The sequence below is a fragment of the Onychomys torridus genome, chromosome 2, assembly GCF_903995425.1.
Source record: "Onychomys torridus chromosome 2, mOncTor1.1, whole genome shotgun sequence".
In the NCBI taxonomy this organism is placed as follows: domain Eukaryota; kingdom Metazoa; phylum Chordata; class Mammalia; order Rodentia; family Cricetidae; genus Onychomys; species Onychomys torridus.
The window spans coordinates 150,850,370-150,868,811 of NC_050444.1; the positions used below are offsets into that span (position 1 = coordinate 150,850,370).

General features: G+C 41.8%; 1 protein-coding gene across 2 annotated transcripts in view; it reads right to left on the reverse strand.

The window, feature by feature from the left end:
- The window catches only part of Cdc42 (cell division cycle 42), a 38,426-nt gene extending 20,235 nt beyond the window's left edge, over nt 1-18,191 (reverse strand). The window contains exon 1 of one of the 2 annotated variants that reach the window (XM_036178681.1): nt 18,078-18,151. The gene's annotated coding sequence lies outside the window, so the exon portion shown is untranslated. Of the gene's footprint in view, nt 1-18,077 lie in introns of both variants that reach the window. The other variant, XM_036178682.1, reaches the window with a different exon arrangement.
- Nucleotides 18,192-18,442: the final 251 nt, after the last annotated feature.

An 18,442-nucleotide genomic window follows, 5' to 3' on the forward strand; every position in this document is an offset into this window, starting at 1 on the left:
ATGACACTCTATGAAATCCCCCCCCACACACACACACACACAGTGAATGAATGAAAGAATGAATGGTTGAATGAATGAAAGAGAAATCTTTTTAAGCTGAGCACACCTATGCATGGTATACACATTTGCAATTCCAGAGCTAAAGAAGTAGAAAAAGGCTGGTCACTGGAGCTTACTAGCTAGCCATACTAGCCTATTTGGTGAGTTTCAGACATGTGTACCAAAACACTGAACCATGGTGACCACCAAATCCATAGTCAAATGGGAAGAGGTAAATAGCCTTGGCACCACCATTTGCAGCTAGCCCCTGAAGTGAGGGCAGTTTTGTGAAATAAGTTAGTATGCTGTGAAAGTTACATTAACTGACATGGTGTGAGAAAAAGATATTACATTCACACTAACCCAAAATACTATTAAAGTTGTTCTCATTTTAAATACACTTGACCCTAAAGCACTCCATTTTGTCTAGATACAAGAAAGAGGAGACACTACAGGAAATCAGAAAAGAATTATTCAATTCCACATGTCTTTCTTGCCAATCCAACAGAATGACTAACTAGCCTGGCTACCAGATTAGGTAGAATATATAAAACCAAAACTTTGTCTCTCTCTCCTGTCTAATCCACTTACATTGGAGACTGCAGTTTACATAACCTTAGCATAAATTATGGTAGATATCTATATACAGCTTTTTAAAAAAATTTTTTTACAGCCAGGCATGGTGGTGCACCCCTTAATCCCAGCACTCAGGAGGGAGGCCAGCCTGCTCTAGATGGTAAGTTCCAGGACATCCAGGGCTTGTTAATATAGAGAAATGGGGGGGGGGGTGTAAAATAAAAGATGGAAAGTGAGAAAGACACTTGACATCAACCTCTGGCCTCACACATGTACACATAAACTCACATAAAAAGTGCTCATACTACAGAACAGTCCAAATTTACATGTGTGCACATTGTCCTGTTTGGCTCTACATCACACATCATCCTACTAAGAACAGAACATTGCTTGGGAATTCCTCCCAAAAACCTTGATGCCGGGAAGTGGTGACACCACCTTTAATCCCAGCATTTGGGTGATAGGGGCAGAGTTCTCTGAGGATAGCTTGGTCTACAGAATGAGTTCCAGGACAGCCAAGGCTGTTACACAGTGAAACCCTGTCTTGAAAAAAAAGAAAAAGTTTGACAGAGTCTCATGTATCCCCAACTGGCCTCAGAGATAGGGATGGAAGCCAGAATTTTGTACATGCTGGGTAAATGAACTACATCTTCAGTTCCCAAACATTTCTTCTATACCTCTACCATAGCTACCTTTTTTCCCCAAACAAAAACACTGTTAACTGTTTTTGAACACTGGAATAAATATTTCAACTTATTGTATTAATCCTCCAAATATTACTCAAAAGAACCAAGACAAGAATGAGAAAGTTAGAATGGAAGGTCTTTTAATGAACTAATTTTCTAGGTAAGAAAATTAAGCATTAGGTGAGGCAGATCACACCTACAGTCCCAACACCTGGGAGGCAGAGGCAGGAACATGACAGCAAATTCCAGGAGAGTGTTCTGTATAGCACTCAGGCTCCAAAGAGGAAAGGAGAAAAGTATGACTTGAAAGACTTGTCTCAAAGCCAGAAAGCTGATATGTATGTATCATGCCATTCCTTTCCAACTCTAAACTTTATACAAATGGTGGTACATGCCTGTCATCTCAGCAAAAGGATCATGAGTTCAATGCCAATCTAGGCTATATAATGAAAATGTACATGTGAGTGCACATTCATGCATATTTAAGTCACACATAGGGTTGTTTTAACTTTATAGTTTTCAAAACCATCAGTAAACAGGAATTCTTCAAAAGTCAAAACAAAAAGCTGGGCATAGCTGGAGAGATGGCTCACTGGTTCAATTCCCAGCAACCTGAGTTCAATTCCCAGCAACCCTATGGTAGCTCACAACCATCAACAGTGGGATCTGATGGCCCTCCTCTGGCATCCAGGTGTATATGCAGACAGAGCACTCATATACTTAAAAAAAAAAAAAAAAAAAAAAAAAAACTTTCGCCAGATGGTGGTGGCACACACCTTTAATCCCAGCACTTAGGAGGCAGAGCCAGGCGGATCTCTGTGAATTCGAGGCCAGCCTGGTCTACAAAGCGAGATCCAGGACGGGCATCAAAAACTAAACGGAGAAACCCTGTCTCAAAAAAAGCTGGGCATGATAGCAAATGCCTATAATCCTAGCACTAAGAAAACAAAAGCATTGCGTCAGAATTTCAAGGCCATCCCAGCTGCATATCTGAGGCTAGCCTGGGCTACCATGAAATGGGAGGGTGAGGGCTTGCTTCAATAAGTAAGTACAGCTCAGTAGTAGACAATGTGCTTCACATAAAGCCTTGATTTCAACCCCCAGCACTTTTTTTTCAAGTCAATTGTTAAATATTTAAATAAGCTATATAATTTTAAACGGTATTTCAAAACAGTTTGAAAACTACACAATAATGTATGAAGATACCATAAAACATTTTATTAGGAGAATGGAGATTAAAACTCTCCCTTTATAATTTTTTTCACTCATTCAACAGATTTTATTGAGAATCTGATATGTGCCAAACTTTATACCATACAAAGCCATCTCTAATGTATAGTTCATGCCCCCTAGAGACAACAAGCCTATTGGGTACAGATATTATGGATTTATCACTTCCATAGATTCTTCCTGACATCACTGATGACTGATGCTTTTCTCAGCAGTTATTCAGAAAGATCAATAGGAACTCAGAAGTAGAACACAGGCCTAACTTGCATATTCTCAGGTTCAATCCCCACTAAGTAAAAGAGAGAAGGGAGGCAACAATTCTCTCTTAGGAAATCTTGGGCCTGGTTTACTGATGGTTCTGCACCTTATATAGGCTCCACTCAGAAGTGGACAGCTGCAACCCTTTCTGGGATAACCCTGAAAAACACCAGCGAAGGGAAATTGTTCCATTGGGCAGAACTTCCAGCAGTACACATGGTCATTCATTTTGTTTGGAAGGAAAAATGACCAGATGTTAAGATTTTGCTATAGCCAACAGATTGGCTGGCTGGTTAGGGACTAGAAAGAGAATGATTGGAAAACTGATGAGAAAAATGAGGTGAAGATGTAATGGACTTCTCCACATGGGACAAAAGATGTGAAGATACTTGTGTCCCACGTAAATGTTCATCAAAAGATGACTTCAGCAGGGCAGTGGTGGCACACACCTGTGATCCCAGCACTTGGGAGGCAGAGCCAAGCAGATCTCTGTGAGTTCAAGGCCAGCTTGGGCTAACAAGTGAGTTCCAGGAAAGGCACAAAGCTACACAAAGGAATCCTGTCTCAAAAAACCAAAAAAAAAAAAAAAAAAAAAAAAAAAAAAAAGATGACCTTAAGTGGATGACCCATTCTGTGGACAGTCAACCTCTTTCTCCAGCCATCCCTGTTGTTGCCCAATGGTCCCATAAACAAAGTGGTCATGGTGACAGAGATGAGGGTTATTTACACACCAAGGCTGACCTGGCTATACCTGGTGCTGAGTGCCAGATCTGCCAACAGAAGAGACCAACACTGAGCCCCAAATATGGGACCATTCCCCAGCTGACCAGCATCAAATATCCCAGCAAAACAAAGGTTTTTCTTTAGTGGTTCTACTATCTTGTTAATCACAGCTGATTCTTCAGCCCCAGCTAACCAGAACCACAAATTCTTAACTCAAAATAGCAAACAGCCGTGACAGAGTCATTAAGAGGTTCTCAAACTTCCCTCTGAAATTTTACAGGCAAGCCTCCACTGTCTGCATTGCTCTTAACATTCTCACCTTCAAAGCTTCTACAGAACAACTCACCAAGCCTTCAACACTTAATGGCTTTTCCAGCCCAAAGTCCCAAACCTTTAATTTGCTTATAGGTCAAGAGGCACAATTGGTAGCCTTGAAGGACATCAGTATTGTCTTGCCTGGCATCAACTTGGGAGAAAGTCACTGCTGGTTTAGCAAACAATGATGGATTAATTTCCCCAAAGGTGGAAAAGGCTGAAGGTGGAAAGACTATTTCCTCAGCTGAGATAAACCCTTGAATGGGGTGATATACTGTTTGTAATCTAAGACATAAAACTTGCCAGAAGATCAAAGGACAGAGCCAGCCAGAGTTAGCCATGGAGGTCAGACAGTGGTGGCACACACCTAATCCTAGCACTTGGAAGGCAGAGGCAGAGGTCCGTCTGTATTTCTGTGAGTTCAAGGCCACACTGGACTACACAAGACTAAAAGAGAAACAGAGACAGGCAGTGGTGGCATACACCTTAATTCCAACACTTGGGATCATGCACCTTTAATGCCAGCACTAGGAAGGTTGAGACAGGAGGTGATATGGCTAGCCAGAGAAAGGAATATAAAGTGGGAGGAGACAAAAACTCAGGTTCCTTCAAGCTGAGGAATTGGTGAGGTAAGAGGTGGTGGCTGTGGCTTGCTCTGCTTCTCTGATATTTCAGCTTTCACCCTGAAAGCTGGCTGTAGCATGAATCTTAAAAGTACTTATTAATAAAATCAAACCCGAGGCCAGTTATTGGGGTGAATGCTGGAAGATCAGAGAGACCCAACAAGCCACAGCTACCTCACCTTGCCAGTTCCTCAGCTGGTCTTGTTTCCTCAGACTGCAAACTTCTGTGTCATCCCAATGGCTCTCGGCTGAACTACTGCTCAAAAGCCTGAATGCTTAACCAGCCAAAATGCTTAACTAACTTAGTTCCTGGTCCTCACAATTTATATACCTTTCTCATTTCTGCTATCACTCCCTGGGATTAAAGGCAAGTGTCACCACACCTGGCTGTTTCTAATGTGGCCTTGAACTCAGAGATCCGCCTGGCTTTGCCTCCAGAGTGCTGGGATTAAAGGCATGTGCTACCACTGCCTAACCTCTATGTTTAATATTGTGGCCGTCCTGTTCTCTGACCCCAGATAAGTTTATTAGCGTGCACAATATTTTGGGGAACACAATACCACCACATCTGGCTCTGGGTTTTTATTAAGACTAATTAGGATTTGTGCAACACTTGAGAATCTGAGAATTCAAGGTTCTCAGCCTCGATAGGGTCTTCCCACATATGTCCATTCCAAGCTACAGAATCCCACTCTTTATTAATTCCCTTACTTTAACCACCACAGGACTTGAATTTTCACTGTGATTCAGCTAGTCTTATAAGAGCTTGGGTTTCATTTGCCACAACTTGAGCTCTGTGGCTGCTAGAGAGAAGATTCTCTTCCAGGGCACACTTAGAAACCTTTAAACTGTACACATCTGGAGCCTATTACTGAGTTCATTGTTGTCCTTCACCATATTCTGAGATGCTAGAAGTTAGGTTAATTTTTGTTTTTGTTTGTTTGGGGTTTCTTTTTCAAGACAGGGTTTTTCTATGTAGCCTTGGCTGTCCTGGAACTCATTCTGTAGACCAAGATGGCCTTGAACTCAGAGATCCGATGCCTCTGCCCCGAGTGTTGAAATTAAAGGCATTAAAGATGCCACCACCATCTGGCTGAAGTTGGTTAATTTTATCAGAGTTCATTCTTTTCGTCAATTTATCCAGGGATGCTAGGAACAACCAATCAGCATCATCATTTTCCTTATTTTTCTACAAATTGTCAAAAGCTTTATATACAGAGTCACCAAATACTTTGTTATCACAAAATTACTGAATCAGTATAGTAAATGCATTAGTCTCCTTAAGTTTGTAAAATAGTTCATACCATGGGCTTTCAATACTCTTTGAGCTTCTAGGAGAGGCTTCAGTAACTGGAGGTGTTGGCAAATTGGAAAGCCTATTACAGATACTTAAAATATCCATCCTTATACTTCTGTTGCTCTAAAACCACTTCTGGTACCATAATTTGGATTAGTCAAGGTTCTCTAAAGGAATATCTATCTATCTAAAAATAGACAGATAGATAGAGATGCATAGAGATGGATAGACAGATAAGCATAGAGATAAGACAGACAGAAAGACTGTTAGTCAACTAAAAGAAGGTCTAAGGATCTAGTAACTGTTCAGTACATAAGGCTGGATGTCTCCGCAGGTCTTTAGTATACACCAGAATTCTGAAGAAGTAGGCTCTAATACCAGTGAAGGAATGGACTTGCCAGCAAGAGCAAGCAGGCAAAGAGCGAAAGCTTCTTCCATGTGCTATATAAAGTATACTAAGTTGTGGCCAGATCAAAGGTAGATTTTTCCACCTCAAAAAATGTGGATTAAAGGTGCATCTTCACATACCTCATCTAAAAAGCAGATAACACATACCAGGTAACACCTGCATTTACCTCAGCTCTGAGACAGACCGAGGGAGGCAGGGCTACAATCTTTTACTTTGCTTCTAAGAATCTCACACTGCCAAGATAAATTGTTAATCAATGACCAGCCACTTCAATTGTCCAATATGATTTGTGCTTATTTAAAGTCTACCTTTTTTTCAAATCATCACCCAACCTTCCACCTCTTCCAAAACCTCACCTCTGCAAAAAAAAAAAAAAAAAAAACCTCCCCTACTTCTAGATTTCAAAAATTGCCAGCTGTCTGACCTCTTGCTATGGTTTGAATGCTTGAATCCCTCTCCAAATTTCATGACAAAACCTTAAATCCTGTGGTAATGGCATCAGGAAGGGCCTCTTGGGAGAGGGTTAAGTACTAACGAAGTGGATAAAAGAGCAACAAGAAAGCATCATCTGTTTACTCAGCCCCACAAGAAACAATCTGCCTTCATCTTGAATCTTCCAGACTAAGAGAAATTAGCTTCTGTGCTACCTAGCCCTTGGTATTTCACTATCACAGCCCAAAGAAAGAGTTTCCACAGCAAGGCCCTTCTTGGCTCTAAATCCTTCATCTTTTCCCCTGACCCTTTGGTCTCCGTGCCTCAGACCTCCTGTATCTTCAAACATGCCCACTCCCTTTCTCACGGTTTTTTGTTTTTTGTTTGTTTCTCGAGACAGGGTTTCTCTGTGTAGTTTTGATGCCTGTCCTGGATCTCACTCTGTAGACCAGGCTGTCCTCGAACTCACAGAGATCCACCTGGCTCTGCCTCCCGAGTGCTGGGATTAAAGGTGTGCGCCACCACCGCCTGGCTTCTCAGTATTCTTTTAAAAATAACTTTCTTAAGATTATTTTTTTATACATGTTTTGTCTGCATGTATGTGTACCACCACGTGGGCAAGTGCATATGGGCACTAAAAGTCCCTGGGACTGCAATTAGGTAGTCTTGAGTCACCACATGGGTGCTGGGAATTGAACCCATGTCCTCCACTAGGGCAACAAGTGCCCTTAACCATTGAGTCAACTCTCCCACCTCCTTCCCACTGTTCTGGCAGATGATTCTCATCATCCCCCACATCTCAGTCTAAATCACATATTCAAGAAATTTTCCTGACTACCTGATCCAAAGTCATAGTTTCCTCCAGCAGTAGTTTCAATGAGGATGCCCTTCATAGGCTCAGAAGTTTAAAGACTTGGTCCCCAGTTGGTAGCACTGTTTGGGTAAATTTAGAAGATGTAGCCTTGCTGGAGGAAGTATTTTTGGGAGGCACAGAAGAAACTTTGAGTTTTCCTAGTTTTCTCCTTCTTGGCTTCCTGCTTGTGATTTAAGATATGAGCTCTGAGCTTATTGCTCCAGATGCTATGCCTGCTGCTGCCATGCTTACTAGTGGACTCTTAATCTTCTGGAAGCAGAAGCCCATATAATCCCTTTCTCCTATAAGTGATCTTGACCATGATGTTGTATCACAGCAATAGAAAAGTAACTAATATACCTCCTCCTTACACTCTATAGCACTCTGTTTACTTTCCCTATAATATGGTTGTAATTTTTAATTATCATGTTTACTTATACTGCTGCAGCAAGAAAGACAGATCCAACAAGATGGTTCAGTAAATTGGGTTTGCTACCATGTCTGACAACTTGAGTTCCATCCTTGGGATTCCCCATGGCGGTGGAAAGAGCAAAGGTACTAAAAATAAGACACTTTCTACTAAATCCTCAAGGGCAAGGACTCTGCTTTACATCCAGAATACTGGTCACATAGTAGGTATTCACCCACTGAATAAATCACACAATCAAGCTACCTTATCCCCAGGCACTTTCATTCATTCTAATACAGGTTATGCTCTCTGAAAGGACTAGGCTCCTCTTTGTCTCCCTCTCACAGCATCTAATGTAATACAGAGCAAGAAAAAATTAAAAATGTTTAATACCTTTAAAATGTTTGTTATCTAAAGTAATAAATATTGGGGAAGCATGAAATTTTCAAAGACAAGTAACATTAACTTTTCAGATATTTATTATAATTGTATGTGTGTATGCACAATGTGTTTGTGTGCCATGGTGCATGAGGAGGTCAGAGGACAACTTTTACCAGTCAGTTCGTTCCTTCCACCATCAATTCCAGGGTCACCTCACCAGCCTTTTTATTTTTCCTGAGATAGGGTCCTATATATCCCATGAAGTTACTTCACAGAATTACTACAAAGAGAAACAAACTAATGCATATAAAGCAACTAGAATAGCACCATCACTCATTTTGTGTCGACCAAAACTAGTGGCCATCACTACAAGAGCAATAATACTAAGTTGGGCACAGTATGTGGAAAATATTACAGAGGGAGCACATGGCTACCTAATCAGTCCATTCCAATATGAAAAGCATGTCAGAACAGATGGGAGAAAAATAAACCCAGGAAACGTTTTAAAATAATATCTGCCAGAGCTTATTTTTGTTACTGTTGTTGGTAGTGGTGGTGTTGGGTGTTTTTTGTTTCAAGACAGGCTTTCACTATGAAATCCTGGCCTGTAACTCAAGAGATTTGCCTACTGGATTAAACATGTGTGCACCTAACCAAAGTTTATTTTCAAAGTATATGAGAGCCCTCAAAAGAGAACAACCATATTAACACAATCTAGCCTTAGTGATAAATCTGTGATATTTTCATGGCAGTCCTTGAAACCTCTACAGTGTCATTAGAATTTTTTGTTTGTTTTGTTTTTTTTCTTCCTAGTTTCTCTATGTACTTTTGGTGCCTGTCCTGGATCTCGATCTGTAGACCAGGCTGGCCTTGAACTCACAAAGGTTTGCCTGGCTCTGCCTCCCTAGTGCTGGGACTAAAGGCATGCACTACTGTCGCCCAGCTAGAAATTTCTTTTCTTTTCTTTCTTTTTTTTTTTTAAGATTTATTTATTTATTATGTATACAGCATGTATTACTTATGCCAGAAGAAGGCACCAGATCTCATTACAGATGGTTGTGAGGCACCACGTGGTTGCTGGGAATTGAACTTAGGACCTCCGGAAGAGCAATCAGTGCTCTTAACCTTGAGCCATCTCTCCAACCCCAAGAAATTTCTTAATACATAAAATTTTAAAAAGCAGGCTGCAAGGCCAGCCACTGAAGGTATCTTAAGAGCCATAAAAAATATTCATAGCATTTCTCTCAGTAATTCTATTTCAGATCATTTTTCCAAAAGGAAGAATAGTTTATTAAGAAACATTGGGGGGCTGGAGAGATAGCTCAGCCAGCAGTTAAGAGCACTGGCTGCTCTTCAAGAGGACCCAGGTTGGATGCCCAGCACCCATATGGAGGCTCACAACAGTCTGCAACTGAAGTTCCAGGAGATCCGACACCCTCCTCTGGCCTCTGCAGGTACCAGGCACATGCAGACAAAATACCCATATACATTCAATTTTTAAGAAATAATTAAATTTTTTAAAAAGAGACAAAGGGACTGGTGGTAAGGTTTGTTTGGTAGAGTATCCAGCATGCACTGAGCACTAAACTCAATCCCTAGAAGGGTGGAAGACACCTGTAATCTCGGTACTCCAAAGGTGAAGGAAAGAGAATTAGAAATTCAAATCCATCTTGCATGACTCCTTGTTAAACACATACACTTACAATGGAATACTGTAAGAGCAAGACAGCTGATGCAACAGAAAAATAAGTAACAACACACAAGATTAAAATGTTACACATTCTTAAACTGTGAAGAATATCAACATGGTAACACAGGCTTGGTATTAATGGCCCACAATTTTAATTCCAGCAGAGGTAGGCAGCAGCCTGGGCTACACAGCAAGTTCCAGGCCAACCAGGGCTACACAATAAAACTGTATTCAAAAAGAAAAAAATAATTACAAAAAAGTCATAAAAATAAATAAATAAAATCTAAGCAACTAAGATCTGATCTACCAGGATTTAAGTTAGGAACAACAACCTCTCTTGTAATGGGCTTCTGTTATATTAACTACAAAAGTCAGCAAGATATTTAAATGCCTATTATAGCAGTATACTGAGTAAGACAGAAACTTCAGTAACTTCCTGAACAGACAGACTGTACTGTATATAATGTTAGAATGCTCAAAATATAACACCTTTACTGGCTTTAAACAAAATTGTTAAATTATTATTCTCAGATTGCTAAAAATTTACATTATCAACAAGTGCTAAAAGGTGTAAAACAGTAGCAGGTGCAGAAAACAGTCTAGAAAGAATAAATCTCTAGTTAGATGAAATATCAGGTAAAGGCTGCAGATAAAAGGAAAACTGAGGTTGAGGACAAGGCTCAGATGGTAGTGTGCTTGCCTAGCACACACAAAGCTTGAGTTCAAGCTCCCTATCTTGAGCACCATAGAAAATTAGTCACGGCTGTAGAAACCTGAAACCCTGCACTCAGGAGGTGGAGGCAGCAAAGTCAGAAGTTCAAGTTCAAACTTGGCTACACAGTGAACTTAAGGTCAACTTGGGCTACATGAGACCCTGTGCCTCTCCTTTAAAAAGAAAAGAGGGAGGGAGGGAGGGAGGGAGGGACATACTTGGGCCTAGATGGCTCAGTGGATAAAGACACATGCTACCAAGCCACCTCTTTAAACCCTTATCTATAACATTTTCTTTAAACCCTTATCTATAACTCCCATGTAAAGTTGTGATAGATTTGTCTTGGTCTTTCTTTAGTCGCTGGTCCACCACCAACACTAGGAACTCTGTCACAAAGCAAGCACTCAAAGGGTCCAGAAGTTCCTAAATTAGTAAGACAATGAGTATGGTTTAGATATGCATCAAGTCAAAACTTGTTCTTTGAACTCAAAATAATATACTCCTCTAGCTCCCTGATCTACTACTATCTACATAAATAATCAAAAAGAAATTAAGACGGCAGTTAAAAAAAACACACACACCCTCAGATAAATCAAAGCCATGCACCTATCTTATGCTCAACAACTGCATCATGGCGTTGCCCAAACAAAGGCTGGTGGGAATGCTGAAGGTGAAAAGTCCAAGTATGGAGGTGAAGAACAAGAGCTAGAAGACACATGGGGCTGTCTACAAGGCCTCTACAACGAGGGGAGAAAGTACCTCTTTGTAATGGAATAGAAAAAATAATACAAAAAAATGGAGATGCCAAACAGACCAAGCACAGAAAGCTGAAGGTACTGGTGATGGGAAGTGTGTGCTTTTTTTGGTTATTATGTACTTCTAGTGACTTGTCATATCTTATCAAATTATATAAAACTGCAGAACTTAATTTTACATTTTTGTTAAGATACATTGACAGCACACAGAACACTTCATTGTTTTGGATGAAAGGAGCATGCATCACTAACAGACTGTTTCCCAAACTTTATTGATGTGGGAGGAAAGCACATTGTTCCCTGCTGGTTCTCAGGAGGGATTCCTGATGTTGACACAATGCCAATCTTAGCACAAATGCCTTCTGATGTGGGAAACCCAAATTCATTTCTATCTTCCTCCCTCTCCACCATCAACATATACTTAGCTCCCTTTTCTGTTTCCTGTATGTGGTGTGTACGTATGTGCCTATGTATGTTTCATGTGTGTTCGAGCACTTGAGGTTGTTATCTGGGAATTGTCCTCTATCTCTCTTCCACCTTTATACACTAAGGCAAGGTCTCTCAGTCAAATACAGAGTTCACCAACATGCTTAGTCTTGCTCATCAGCTTGCTCTGGGGAATCCCATCTCTGACTTCTCAAGCTGGTATTATATGTCGGATATCATGACCACTGGCTTTCCTCACACTTGATTTACCCTTTGATCTATTTGGCCAGACCCTAAATCCCTTTTAAACCAGACACATTGGAACTATTTGCATTTGTGTATATGTGTGTTTTGCCTGCACCTTGTGTGTTGTGTGCAACACCAACAGAGATTTGCCTGCCTCCACTTCCCAAATGCTGGGATCAAAGCTTGTACCACCACAAACAGTAGATACGTTTTGTTTTGTTTTTTTAATGGGCTATGTGCTAGGGATATAGCTCAGTTAACAGAGAGCTTGCCCAACATGCATGAAGCCCTGATCTCCAAAATCCACATAAATCTAGCACAGTAGTGCATGCCCCTGATTCTAGCACTTGGGAGGTGGGAACAAGAAAACCAGAAGTTCAAAGTCATCCCCAATTACAAAAAGAGTTCAAGACCTGCTTGGGATTCATGAGAGAAAGAAAGAGACAGACAGACACTGGCTAGATAGCTCAAAGCAAAATAATTTCTACTATGAAAATTTAATGATTTGAGTTCAATAGCCAGAACCCACATTAATGGTATAAGAATAGACTCGACAAAGTTGTCCTCTAAACTCCACATGAGCTGTGGCAGAAGTGTACACACATACAATTTTAATTTTAAATCACACACACATGCACAGATTTTAAGTTATGTTTATGATTTTGTGTTGGGCCACATTAATAACTATCCTGGGCCACACCACCAGCCCCAGTAGTATTTGGTTCTGTGACAGTAGGGAAAATAAAAATGTAAAGGAGATAACAATGTCCACCTGGAATTTTTAGGATTCATTAGATTAGTCTGTGGGAGGGATGGTTATAAAAACATTTAGGGGCTGGAGAGATGGCTCAGTGGTTAAGAGCATCTACTGCTCTTCCAGAGGTCCTGAGTTCAATTCCCAGCAACCACATGGTGGCTCACAACAACTTGTAATGAGATCTGGTGCCCTCTTCTGGCCTGCAGGGACACATGCAGGCAGAATGCTGTATTCATAATAAATAAATAAATCTTTAAAAAAAATTTAGATGTGAAGTAAACACAGTTTCTAAGGTCAAGGGGTGGTGCCCAAGAGGTAGTAAGAGTGAGAGCAAACACCTACAGAGCTCTGCCTGCAGGTGATGAGTCTTAAAACATTTCACATACATTAACTGACACAATCTTCCACACTGTGAGGCAGGTGCTGTTACTAGCCTTATTTCTTGTTTTGATTTTTATTTGAAACAGGTCTCAGGTAGCTCAGACTGGCATCTAACTCCTATAGCCAAGGCTTGTATGATCTTAAACTCCAGATCTTCCAACCCTCCTTCTAAGTGCAGGGATTATACAGGCCTAAGTTACCTGCCAGGCTTGCTAGCTTCACGTTTCAAAGGATAAACTCAAGTCACAAAGCATGACCTAAGATTGTACATGGCTAATAAATGACAGATCAAAGATTTCAACTCAGGCAGTCTGGCTCCAAAGTCTATGCTTCTAACCCCTCTAGGCAGCAGCATCTCCAGAAATCACGGCAGCAGAACTAAAGCAGCAGATGGAAATAAAGAGCCTCAAGAAAATGATGTGTTAAAGCAGGAAGTGTTAAAGAAAATAATGAGCAACACAGCCAAGTCAGAGGTTCTCTTCCTGTGACAGTGCACCAACATGGCAGCCTAGGTACTCAACTTAAAAAGAAACTAAAGACAGCCCAGCTGTTAAAAGCACTTGCTACTCTTGCAGAGAACCCAAGTTGGTTCCCAGCACCCACAGCCAGCCCTCACTCCAGTTCCAGAGGGTCCAACCATCTCTTCTGACTTTTGTGGACACCAGGCATGCACATGGTGTACATACAAGCATAAATGCAGACAAAACACTCATGCACACAAAATAAATCTAAAGACAGACAGACAGTCTCTCTCTCTCTCTCTCTCTCTCTCTCTCTCTCAGCTGGGTCAGGTAGCTCAAGTCTGTAATCCTAACTACTGAGAGAAACTGAGGGAAGAGTATGGCAAGTTCAAGGTCAACTTTGATAACTTAATGAGACTCTTAATTTTTTAAAATTAAAAACTTAATTTTTTTGAGACATGATCTCATGTAATTCAGACTGGCCTAGAACTCCATATCACCAAGGCTGATATTAAACTTCTTCTACACCCTCCTGTACTCCCCAAGTGTTAAGATTATAGGAATGTGCTACCTTGACCAGTTTAATTTTTCTCAACTGCAAGAAGGACACATTTAGGTAACAAAATATTTGTAGTCTCTTCATAGAATAAATACAGTCTGAGACCAATGTCCCAGGGTAATTAGTGAATTGGAACTCTGACACCCTGAACTTATGACACCAGCAATGGCAGACAAAGATGAATAACACTAAGAAACACTTCAGTAAAATATTTTGGACAGAAGAGATGAGGACTAAAAGTAGAAACTCGGGAGGGCAAAACATCACATGACCAGGAAACTTGACACTGCAAGGGGGAAGAAGGAAGCAGAAATAAGCTACTATTTGCAAACAAAGAAATACAGGAAGTTGAGGAAGCAGGCGGTAAGTCTGGATACATTTTAGGAGAGTAAGAGAATAATTACCAAAGATTTCCTAATTGATGGCAAACTTTCCAGATAGTCAGCTGCAGAAGACACTGCACTAAACAGACAGATGAGGTCAAGCAAGGAGCTTAGCAATAGTTTCAGTGAGTCCAGAATAGGATATGGTTGGCCAGGCAAATAATCTCAGGAGACAAAACATGAGGTCCTATAGGATGTGCAGAAAATGAGAATGGTAACTAACCCTCAGACAATACCAATTTCACTCATCCAACAAATATTTATTAAAGGGATACAAGATGACCATACCAAGTCAAAGCCCTCGATTCAGACTTTTTTATGTTCTATCAGGGGAAACTTAGAGCAAACATTTTGCAAAGACTGAAAAGGCACTATCATAGAAATACAGAATAGCCCTTTAACACTGAGGGACAAAGAGAGCTGTTTATGGGAGAAAAATGCACCCAATATGAACTGTTCCCCTTCATAAGAGATTGTGTAGCCTAAAATGATTAAATATTTCTTATCCTCTTAAAAAAAAAAAAAAAAAAAAAACTAAAATGAGAACTCCTTTTAAATTGTAGCACTATACATCAAAGTGCAGTTTGACCTGAGCTTCCAAGCCCCTATCAGTGCTCCTTCCCAAAAAAGAGAAGAGTACATAATTTTCCAAATTTAATAGCTTTTAGATAAAATATTTTTATCAGGGTGCACATAAAAATAACTAGGAATGCTTCTCTCATAGACCATGAGATGACAAGTGGAGCAGCTTTAACTAGACGCAGCAGCTCCCAAGAGGACACAGTTGGGAGGGGACATGGTGGGGAGAGGGTTGGGTGGCAGAAGAGGGAAATAAGGGATGAATATGATCAAAATACAAAACACTTTGTATACATGAGTGAAAATATAAAAGAATAAAAACATTTTTTAAAATATTTCAAATGCAAAAAAACTAAGGAAATAAATCTTGATGTTTTGTAAACTTTGTAAATTTCAGGATTTAGTCTTGACGAGCTTGCTCAGATTACTGGAGAGGAGAAATGTTTACTAAGCACAGGGGGTTGGTCACAATATGAAAATATTTTAAGAAAATTTAACAGAAGACAAGACACCTTTGGGTACTGAACAAATTACTGTATATATATTTAAAGCTCCTTTTTAAGACTCAATTAACTACCATCTCTTATTTCCTTGCCTCAGTCTAAAACTAAAAAATTCAAACTAGTTATTAATTTTTATTTATTATTACTGTGTGTATTTGTAAGTGTGTACACATGCACGATGGCAAGAGTATGATTATCAGGGACAACTTTTGTTTTTTTCAGAACAGGGACTCTCTAGCCCTGGCTGTCCTAGAACTCTATGTAGACCGGGCTAGCCTCAAACTCAGAGATCCGAGATCCACCTGCCTCTGCCTCCGAAGAGCTAGGATTGAAGTCATGAACCACTAAATCTGGCTAGATAACAACTTTTGAGAATCCGGCTTCTCTCTTTCCACCATGGGTTGAGGATCCAACTAAGGTAGTCAGGCCTGCATGACAAGTGCTTTTATCCATTGCACCATCTCACCAACCCAGTTATTTCATTAAAAAGAAAAAAAAAAAAAAAAGCGCAAATTGGTGCACATACGAACTTTCTAAATAAATACAAATTGGCCCATGCATAAACTTTTTAAATATAGAAGACTAAAAAATACAGTAGATAAGTACTCCTATTTTATACTCCTATGTCACATTACAGCTAACTGTATTTTAAAAGATTCAGCACCATATCTACAAACTACAGAAAGCCAACGTGGATACACTACTCTGATGTTTCTTAACAAACAATGCTATTTTCTATACAAATGAGCAGTAATTGGAAAATTCTTTTTCAAACATGAGCCACCCTTACAAGGAGGCATTACACAATTGGAGCTCATTTAGTTTGCAACGTTAATATTCAACACTGCTGCGTTTTATAATCCAAGGACATAAAGATACAAGAAGCCTAAAAATATTACTCAAGTTTTGGGGGTTAAAAATTAAAACCAAGGGTGGTCATTTACGTAGCTTGTGCCTGTAATCCTAGCACTTAGGAGGCAGAGACTACTTCTGTCAGTTTCCCCTGACAGAACATAAATAAGTCCTGTAAAGCGAGACTTGGAAGGAATGTCCCTCTAAGTTCAAGGCTAGCCAGAACTAAATATGGAGACCCTGGTTCAAAATAAAAAATAAAGCCATTATTAATGGTAAATCTGAAGCATGCAACTTTAAGTTGCAATTCTAACAAAGACTAATCAGGTGTATAACCAAATTCTCTTTTCGGCTCACTCTTAGCACCACACACAGAATTTAAGTTCTTTACGTCAAGTTAAGTCACATCAGTCAGTGTGGCAAAGAACTCCCACAGGAGAGTTCACCGGAGTACAGCCAAGCGGCCCTCTAAAGTTCATGCCTACCCAAGTGGCTGCAGACAGTGTGTATCCCCTGGCCAAAAATAACCTAAGATTTTAGACGTTCTCATACTTCAGGTGCATCTCAGGCAGCCATCAAGGCAGACAACATGACTTCCAACCAAAAAACCACCACCTTATTCTGAACCGATGTGCTGAGAGGAGTCACCCACTAAGGCCGCAAGATGTTGTCTTAATTTGGTGAGCCCTGACTTGTAGGAGTTAAAACTCTCACCCCTTATGCTGCGATGACGTAATCTTCCACACTGCATTTCTCCCGGACTTAAAGGGGAGGAAAGAGGAATTAAAAAAAAAAAAAAAAAAAAAAAAAAAAAAAAAGAAAAAAATTTCCTGCTAGTAATGAGGAACCGAGCAAGCAGCCAGGCGGGGTTTCGGGAGGTACTTAGGCAGGTTCCGGAAGGGAAGGAGGCCGGCCCAGTCGTGGAAGCCCCGGGAGCCCGGGGCAGGAGAGGACAGAAAGAGCGCGGGGCCGGGGACCGCCGAGGGGCGCAGGCGCAGAGCCGCCCGGTCCGTCACCTCGGCCCCGGCCCGGCCCTGCGGCCGCAGTTCCGCTCCCCTCCCCCGCCCGCCGCAACGCGACCTCGGCGGGGCCGGGGAAGCAGGAAGTCGAGGCCGACTACGTAGCGGCAGCCCCCAGCCTCCGACCCGGGACCCGGCCCTACGTCGGCTGTCCCGCTGTCCCGGCGCCCCCGGAGCCCGCGGGCGGCCGGAGGGGGAGGGGAGCGGGTGGGATGGGTGTGCCTGGTAAACTCGCGGCCACTGACAGACCGGCAGCGTTGCGCCCTCCGCCGCCGCCATCCCCGGCCGCGCCTCGCTGCCATTCGGGCCCCAAGCCTCTCCGCGACCCCGCCTCGTTCCCCGCAGAACCCGGGCCCGCGGGCGCACGCGAAACCCGGCAATCCCTCCCTCGAGGCTCGCAGGCACCGGGATGACCCCGACCGCGAGGATCCTCGAGGACCGAGGGAGGACGGGGGGCGCGCGACTGGGACCGGGCGGTGCATAACACGCTCCCGCGGGGAGGCTACTCGAGCCCCGCACTCACCTCAGCTTCTCCGCCGGGGCGTTGGCAGCACTGCGCGGGGCCTCCTCGGCTGACGGACAGGGGCACGCGCCTGACGTCAGCACGCAGGGGACGCACAGTTGAGTGCCCGCGGAAGTGGGAGGGGCAAAGAGAAAGGGGCCGGAGTGGCCCTGGTGGGCGGGGCTTAGCGATAGCTCCGCCCATGTCGCGCTCGCGCTGGCTGCGGGTTCCTCCCATGGGTCAGGTTTATTCTCTGCACCGTTTAACAGTGATTTTATTCGTAATAAAACTATAAACAGAAATGTTCACAATGTTGTCACTAAAGTTTATTTTGATCCTTGAAACTTTGTGAAGAAAAGCGTTGTAAATGTCCTATTTTTAATTTT